Raw genomic sequence first — 9,511 nt, 5'->3', positions numbered from 1 at the left:
AACTGTGGATAAGGAGCTTGTGTTAATATTTTGTGTTTCCCTTCCCCTGTTACATTGCATATGGTGTTGTCTCTCTACGTTTGTGTGCAAAGCTTGTCCATTGTATTTAAAATTGCAATACAATGGTGAAAAATAAGTACTTATGTGGGGGGATTTTCTAAGAAGGTGACTTCACAGTGATATCTGATTAATTTATTCCTATCCCCTACTGTTACTCTCCTCAAATGATTTCCAGATGCCTAATCTAGGTATCAAAACATGTAATAATAAGTGGGATGAGATAATAAGTCAAAGTCTGCTATTATTTAGTGAGAGGGACCATCTCTACCTTATTCTAGACAGTGTGGTGCCACACCATCTTCTGCAATCTTACATGGACAGCCTGCTAGGAAAGCTATTTGTCACAAGTCGTTTGCATAATGTTTATTGAGCAGAGGAGGAGGGTGAACGGATTGCCTTTGTGCTCCTGAACCCCTCTGTGTGTAAGCAGAGCAGGGAAATCCCTGAGACTTGACCTACAGTTCTGCCCATAATGGGCCAGGCTGCTCCCCTGCTACTTGCATCACGGGTTGCCTTTCTTGTGGGATTGCCTTGCTGGTTTCCCTGCCCTCAGCAGTGTTTAACATTCTTCAGGTGTATCAGCACAGCCCAATGCTTCCATTTAAGCAGTTCACATTTAAGAAGAATTATGAATTGTGTAATATTAAATTGAAGCCCAAAAATTCTAAATGAATCATGTCTGAAGTGATTAAAATTCCCTAAAAGGCTCCTATAATGTGATATTTGAGATTTAAAAATTTAGCATGGTTCCAAGTTTATGTGACTGTTTTCTCTGAGGAGTTACTTAAGCTCTACCTTCGATGATTATAATTATTATCCAAATTGCATAATGTGATAAAATTGTTGCAGCTTTCAGAGGCCTTTAACCTCTATTATGGCACCTCCAGTTCTTGCTTAACAGCAATTCATCAGGTACAAATCTTATGTGTGTTGAAGCTCACAGATGGAATTGAATTTTGTCTTTACATTGATGATAAATTGCTGATGAATCCAATATAAGCAGCTGAAGAAAAGTGGTGACTGTCCCCGGCTTGCCACTTCTAGCCATGGGCATTAATATTCAATATGACCAAGGACTTCTGTTAAAATTAAAGGCTATTTGATTCTAATAAATGTCAGGAACATTTCTCTGCATTTGTGGTCAATGTTGTGATTGGTTTGAGTCTATTCTAATCTACCATACCCAAATTCCTCTTGCTTATGCATCAGAGTTTCCTGATGTGGATTTTTTTTATACCAGATATCATTAGATTACTATGAAGAGCCATACTGTCATTTGCAAAAGATCAGGTGGGTACCCACAGCTAAATTGAATTAATCTCCAGGACAGTAATGTGAGACTTTGCTGGCAAGAACCTACTTATATAAGATAGGAAGTTTATTTCAATGGAACTTTTTACAAATTACAGTGGCCAAAACTTACAAAGATCCTTGGAAAGGTGGAGTGCTCTTTTCTCCTTGCTGTTCTTTTCCCATCCCTAAATTAATGAGTGGTGTGTTTTATATAACAATCTCTTGTTTCAAAGTACAACCACACAGCCTAGGATGAGGGTCTTAGAATTATCCAGAGGATTAAAAAAGTCTTGATTTTCATTAAATCAGTGGAAGATTGGAAAAGTTTTTGAATTTTTGAAAGAAATTCCTGTCCCATTAACAGTTCTGTCACATAATCAGAAAGACACAAGTTGGTTTTTTTTGCCTCCTATGCTCTCTAGGAAGCTAGGCACTATATTGGCTAAAGACTCCCCTTCCAAATTTATTTAGAGCTACTTTCCTGTCTATTTGTTCTTGCTCCACTTTGAACTTGAATTTGGACACAATTTCTCCCCTAGAGGTTTCTCTAGCACTATACTTGAGGATAGCAATGCACTTCCTCAGTCTGTTTTCCCAGCTACTGTCTCAGAAAAAGAAAGAAGCTGCTTCAACTTCTGACTGTGTGCCTCATCTGAGGAGAGAGTGCACACAGCAAAATCCCTGTCATGGTTCCTGTCAGAGATCAGAATGACCTTTTCTCTCTGCTGTCACCATTGGAGCTCAGATCTTTAGTGCTGGTCCTCAGAAGAAGCATCCTGCTGGGGAGTAAATGAAATGGTCCTGGAGCAAATTCCAGCACTACTGAGGAGTGGACTTCTGGAAAACCGTAAACTGAAGAGTCATGAAAATTTTCTGCTGCAGACTTTGTACTGGTTTTTAGGTGCAATGAGCCATCACGTAAGTGTTTGAAGGTGACTGATTCAAGCGTGTGCAATTTGAACCAGGCTCCATTGACACTGAACCTAATGAAGTGTGCAAAGCTACTTGTCAGATAAGAGAAAAGAGGAGCCCAGCCTTCCGGAAAGGGGACAGAGAAAGTTCTGGGGGATGGGATCAGCTGGTGAAATGCTTATTATAAGAGTTACGGGTAGTTAGATTAATGCTATCCTAAGTACAAAAACACAACCAAAAAAGAAGTCCATGGTAATTCCTTAAGGAGAAATTTTGCCACTTTTCCTGCCTTCCTTCAGTTACAGTTTAACTCTACAACCTTGTATAGAATTAACTATACAACCAACTATGGAACTAATTCAGAGAAAGAAAATTATTGGATTCAGATTTCTGACTGGACTTCTAGGTAACTTCAGGCATGGGCTTCTCAGTTTTATTCCAAAATGAAGGTCTGTGGTCTGGAAATAATTATTCTGGATTCACTTATAACTCCTTTCTGTGCAAGCAAATCTTCACTGCTGTCAGATACTTTTGGCATCTGGAGTATTTGTATCTGGATAATCAATAATTCAAACTATTTTATAATTTATTATAATAATTAATTAATTAGAACCAAATCCTATTGTTTCATGCAGTGGCAATGAAACTGGCTTAATGGTCGTGAAATTGGACTATTTCTGGCCTTAAACAACTGGAGAATGGAAAAGTGGAGACAGAAAGCAAGTACGCATGAAGTTTTACTATTATCCCCAGACAGCATACTCTGATACAAGAGGACAGTGAGGAAAATATATTTATTGTTACTTACTGCTTACCACAAAATATTACCAGCTGTGCTTTGGGCATGTCAGAGCTGGATTTCATAATTTCCCCTGTTTTCTGCAGTGGTTTTTGCTCTCCTCTTGGCTGGAGACCTGTTCCTTTCCTCCTGCTCCTCTGTTCTTTCTGTAGTAGCCAGGGGCATGGGGAAACTGGTGATTTTCTGCCCTGCTGCTGCTATGGTGAGTGAGACTGAGCTTCCCTTTGTGACAGGCTGACAAAATCCAAGAAATATTGATTGTCATAGGGAACTGCAACCAAAGCTTGGAGTCTTGAGAGGTTTTTTGGCTTAGCTGAGGCATGATGGAAGGCTTTCTTCGCACAGGAATAAAAAAATCCTGCTTCAGAGGTAACTTAGTGCTTGCAAGGGACTGCCCCTGATGCCACTCCATTGCCACCACCACTCTCCTTAGAATTTTTTGTTGATGAGATTCCTTGATCAACATCTCTACCCAAAGATCAGTGCCCTAATCAAAAACATGACAAGGTTTAAATGGCAATGGTAAATCTTCTCTTTAATTATAGTTTTTATTCTGATTCTTGTTTCTTGCTATTATTGTATTTGTCGATGACCAACATCAGCTGACACTGTAAAGTCATGGTCTAACTTTGTGGATTTCCATCTTGGCTGAAGAAACTCCAATTTAACCTTTCAGGCTGAATTCTTCTTCATTAGGCTGGAGTCTCTTATTAACTTACAGACTCCTCCATTCCATTTCATTTAATTAAAATTGTTTCCATTATATGAACAAGAATAGATTTTGATTTATGGAAAGCTTTGTGCAATGAGGAGTTAATATTCCCATTGTCCTTTCCTACCACTTGCAATCCCAGTGTGAATCAGTGGTTAGGAAGTGAAGATGATAACCTGAATGCATTATGCTGGTAGTTTTTGGAAGTAGTCAAATACAGCTTAAAGTTGCTTTGAAATGATTCAAGATAGACCTTAAAACTTTCAGAGTTATTGTAATGCATTTAATTAGTATTTAAAACAAGATCTACATTTGCATGCTTCCTTTTGGTATGTAAGTGTGCACACCATCTGATAAGCTAGAATTGTGGAAGGTCATCTAGAGGAAGAATAGAATAAAATTTTCCCTGTCTGTGAAAACATCTGCAGATCTAAAATAAAAAATGGGAGGAGGGGGGAAGAGAGTGGAAAACTAAGAGGGACATGGGTTGCTTACAAATAAGTATAAAGCAGAACTGGAGAACTGGATAACTGCAGCTGATGATCATTGACTTAGGATAGATTCATTTGGGGATGCCAATATCTACTCTTAATGGCATTGAAAATACTGGATGTCAGTGTGCATTTCTTTCAGACCTTGTGACCCTGCTGAAGCCCGTTTTTTCAGTCAGAGATGGTTGTGGTGGAGTGGGGAGTAAGTTTCAAATCAATTAATTTTGTGACTGAGTTTTGTAGAAGGAACTTGGCTCTTACAGAGGCTGCCCGTTCACCCGGGGTGATTTCAGTGGTGAATTCTCTGACCCTGGTGTTCATGCTGTCTGTGCCAGTGCAGCCTGGGAATGATGATGTTGTAGAAAATGGGCCATAGTTTGGGGCATCTTATCTGTGCTTGGTTTGGACCAGGTGGTGCAAAAAAATTCCTTATTTTAAGGCCCCTTTCCTTATTTTTATTGCCTCTGGGACCTCTGAAGACTATTATTTGAAGCACTGATTCTCCATGAAGACTTGCTTGGCCATAATGCCTCCCAAAAATGCAATAGATATGAGATGCTCTCACATTATTTCCAGATACAGCACTATCAGGAGTCTGAGACGGAATTTCTGTGGGCATCTTTGTGCAAACCAGTAATAATGTATCCAAAACCTGTTAAATTTTCTTGAGCCCAGAAAAATACCAGGAGAAGAAACCCTGTTCACTGAAGGCCCAGCCACAAGCTGTGCTGAGCATTTGCTGTTCCCCTGAGCATGAGGGTCAGCATCTCTCAGAAACAGAGATTGAGCTGCCACCCTCATTGGTGTTTTGCTCAGGTTTATTTTTCATTCTTGTAATTAGGACCTTCTGATCCCTTTGAGAATGCATAATTGAAAGCGTGTTAGCAGAATATTTGTGATGGACGTGTATTTTGGCCAGCTTCCTAGATTCCTTTTTTCTTCTCATACCAGGAAGAGATTAAATACAGCCATATACTCCCACTGCATAGTGCCCTTATTTTCCTGCATGTTCTGTTTTTTGTGAAGACCAGAGATCAATAAACACCCAGTGTAAACCTCTAAATACATTTAATGTAAGTAAACTCAAAATATTTGTTTGAATAATTTGAATCAAGTAAATATGAGTACATCTATTAAAATCTTTCATGTAGGTTTATATTGACCATTTTTCACTCAGGTTTTGTTTTCATTTCACTATAACTAGATTGCATGGATTAGTTTCCTCTAAATTTGACCAAGCTAAGTGCTAGATTATACTATGGACTTGAACTTTGCTTTCTGTAAACAGCTTGTAAAACATTTAGGAATAGTAGCATTATGGTGACATTAAAAAACAAAAATCTAGATCAGCCAATTTCATACAGACAGCCCTCTTTATCTGATAAAAATTCATGAATAGTCATAAATTGTCTGTACCCTTGCTTTCATGGGGAAATAACAATAGTGTTTGCATGTTTATCTCTGAAACAGCATCTGCAGCATGTTTGTCATTAATACAGGAAAACAAGAAGAGAAGCAAAGCTGACATGCATTTGCAAAGATGGTGTTTTTATATTCATGTCCTAATGCTGTTATTGACATTGGGTATCAATAGCAGAAGCTCTGTCACAGAGACAATTTTAAATGTATGTAAAGAGGCTAACATTCATCTTTCCTTAATTAACTTCATTTTGCATCCTGGAAAATACAGTAGGATATAATATGCCATGTGGACCCTCCTTAAGGAGACAAGATGTGGCAGAAGTCCCTTTAACAATTTCTATTCTATTAAAAATCTAATTTAAAACTGAAGACAAGCCTCTTCAGGAAAAACACCTCTGGGACTGTAGATTATGTAGATGACCACCACCATGGGCTCCCAACTGTCTCTTTTGTGGGCAGCCTCTATGGTATGGTGTGTCCCAAACGCCTCCTCCTGCACCGCGGCTCTTGCCTCTGCTGCTCCCCTGTCTCTCAAGGAGCGCTGCTGCCATTGCACATCACCTGCAGGCTTTGCTCAGTCTGCTAGACCGAGCCTGAAAGGATTCAGGGCCAATTGTGGCTGAGATGTGGGCAAGCATCCCTTATCCTCTCAGACCTCCCTGTGGTCTCAGGACAAGGCTAGGAAGACAATGGAGCTGACCCTGCCCGGATTGCACATGGGCACTTGTGGGGCAGCATGAACTGCAAGGTTGCCTTGGGTAGGTGTCCTTCAGGAGATCAGCTGCACTGTTTAAGCTCTGCAGCTTCAGTGAGAACAGCCTTGCTCACCAACACCACAAAAATCATGATGGACTGCAAAGGCGTTTTTTGGCGGGCCAAGCCAGTGCATGGTGAGCTGGACCTTCAGGAAAAGTGGCTGCTGCTCCAGAGACACTATCTAGCCTTCTCTGTCAGTCTGCTAATAATAATGCTTAAATATATATAGGATACTTATAATAATGGCCAAATCAATGTTTTTCTTAGTGGTGTACAAGTAAAGCACACATAATTTAAAAGGGTAATTTATGTACTTGTGGGATTATAGCCCAGGGTTTGTTCTAGAGGTCTCAGGAAACTCACTGTATTTGAACAAAGTTGATTGGTGATGTTTTGTGAAGCTGTGGTGCCCAGACATACTGACAGCCATGCTGAGGGCATGGCTGCTTGCTCAGGAGACATCTTGTATGGAACAGGCAGCCTTGTGGGTTGGACCTTCCTCTTCAGCACAAGAAACCAGACCATTGGGGAAAACCTCTGTGAAATTTCTTTATCTCTTTTGTTTCCAGATGTATCCTAAAAAGGGGATTGCTATGTCTATAGGGACTATTTTGATGAAGTGATGTTCTTTGTTAGCCTTGGTGTGCCAGTACCTCCCCCAATTATCCCCTTTTATTGTATACACAAAAGTGTCAACCTTAAAGTACTCGTCTTGAGAATGTACAAAGATAGCTGTAATTTGTCAACCATTTTAAAATCTCCAAGCAACTGTCTCTCTTTCCATCACATTCGCTGTAGTTGTTGTTCTGCAGGATGACTTGAAGTTTTGCATACAGGGGTGTGTGAATGAAATTCTTACAGTTAGTTATCTTGGCTTACTTTCTGCATGGAGAAGGAATTAATTGCTAATTGTAAAATGAAGTGTCAATATAACATGAAAAAAAAAAAGAGGTTTTATTTGTTTATTGTACCAGGCTATCCCCACTCAGTTATCACTCATGTGCATTTAAGTTTACATTGGTGTGGTTGGTGGCTCTATGACACTATTAGTCTTACACTGTTTGATTCCTAAGAAGTCAGTTCAATAACCACAACGAGGATGGATTTTTTTGTTTGTGTTACAAACCTGTCAAGTAAAGGGATATTTTTCTAAGCAATTGCTCCCCGGGAGAAGCAGAAAGGCGGAAAAACGGCATTCGGTCTGACCTTGTGCTATTGAGCCAGGACAATATACTGCAGAAGAAAAGCTGTCAGCAGCCTATTGTGGCAAATCCTTGCTGCTCCTCAGGGCCTCACACCAATGAATATCTGTGCCAAACAGATAACTTGTTTTCTAATCTCCCTGTTTGGCTTATTTGTGTCTGTGGCCTACTATAAAATATACTATGCCTGAAAAGACTCAGAGTGGATGTCCTTAGACCTGTCCATGAACCCTTCCTCCATAACATGAGCCAGACTGCAGCTCAGATAAGACTATTTCTATGTCTGTTCCTGGTGACAGGGGCCACATTTCCCTTCCTGCTACATTGCACCTGGCTGAAGATCATCCTGAGTTATTCTGGAAGGACTCTGATACGTGGTTCCAGAAGAATTTGGCTCTTTAGTGCTTGTTTACTCTGCTTGCATCTTATGCCGCTGTGAAATACCAAACTGGTAAGGGCAGCTTGATTAACTACTTGCTTCTCTGTGCCAGTCTTGGTCAGCAATTGTTGTTACAAGTATGAACTTCTATTACTATGGCAGATGCCTCTGCTATGTAACCCAGAGGAGACTTTTCCCTGTCATTTCCTCTCCTTTCTTCCTCATCCCCAGGCTTTTATAAGCAAATGCTGTGAGAGCTTAGCTCCAGCACTTCATCCATAATAGCAGTGAGCTTGCTGTCTGATTAGGTGGTGGGGGATTTTTTCCCTCCAAAATGAAGACTTTGGAAAATTAAACTGCTCAATACTTCATGCTGAAGTTTTTAATGTGTTTGAATGCTCTTTGGATAGATGGTTATGTTTACACTGTTTTATTCCTATTTGTGTGAGTAATTAATTTTGTAGGCAGTCATTTGGTAGACAAAAAATAAATTCTGGGAAGGCAATGTAGTATTTTAAATCTTTTAGAGTTCACACCGGAGTTTTGATGTTGTTCTATTTAAACCTGATGGTTATGCTTTTCTACATAATAATTTTTTGATTTCTCAACCCAATGCAGTTCAAAGCAACTAGGAGCTGTGCAAATGGCTTTTCTTCACCACACCTCCCTCACACGCTGTTTCCAAAATATCCCAAAGATAATGCCAATTTTCACTTCCTGCACCTAAAGTTAAACATGTTTGTGCTGTGCTGAATTAAGGATTTTAAGGCTCTCAAACTGGTATACATGAAGCAGCACCTCCAGTACATAAAATTTTGAAACAGTGCTTGGTATTTACCAGGAGAGATCGATTGGTACATTGGAAATGAGGTGAAGAATTTGACAAAGTTACTTGGCATGAAGAAGAGAAGTTATATAAGCGTATGTATGCAGAGTTTATCTCAAATAAATTTCCTTTCCAAACTCAAATCAACCTGCTGTAGTTTCTTCCCAGGGCTATGTGACCGTTCTCCACACCAAAGCCACAACGAAATGAAGTTTGTGGCCCCAGTGGCTCTATTAGTCCCAGTTCTGTTGGAAAATCAGGCACATGGCTGATCACAAAATTCTTTTCCTAATGCTGTTTTTTTTCCCCGATCCTCTTCCATCCTCTTTTTCTTATTAAAAAAAGGTACTTTTTATAAAGTAAATGTTTCTGTGTATTATCTCTCAAGGGAAAGCCCATCTGTTTAACAAGCTTTATCAGATACATTGCTCAGTACTCCTTACTACTCGAGCAAAGATGATTAGTTATCATGTACATGAGATAAAAATCAAAGTGTTTAGGACATGAGCTATAGAAGAAACAGAGAGAAAAATGTAGCATGAGGGGTTAATTTTTTTTCTTAATCTCAACATTAATGAGCATTTAATGTGACTGTGTTATCTCTAAAGAGTAGGAACATAATGAGATAGTAAATTGGTGTGCCAAGAATTTTCTGAAGC

This window comes from Ammospiza nelsoni, chromosome 1 (assembly GCF_027579445.1).
Source record: "Ammospiza nelsoni isolate bAmmNel1 chromosome 1, bAmmNel1.pri, whole genome shotgun sequence".
NCBI classification, from domain to species: Eukaryota; Metazoa; Chordata; class Aves; order Passeriformes; family Passerellidae; genus Ammospiza; species Ammospiza nelsoni.
Note: the sequence above shows the minus strand (reverse complement) of the source record.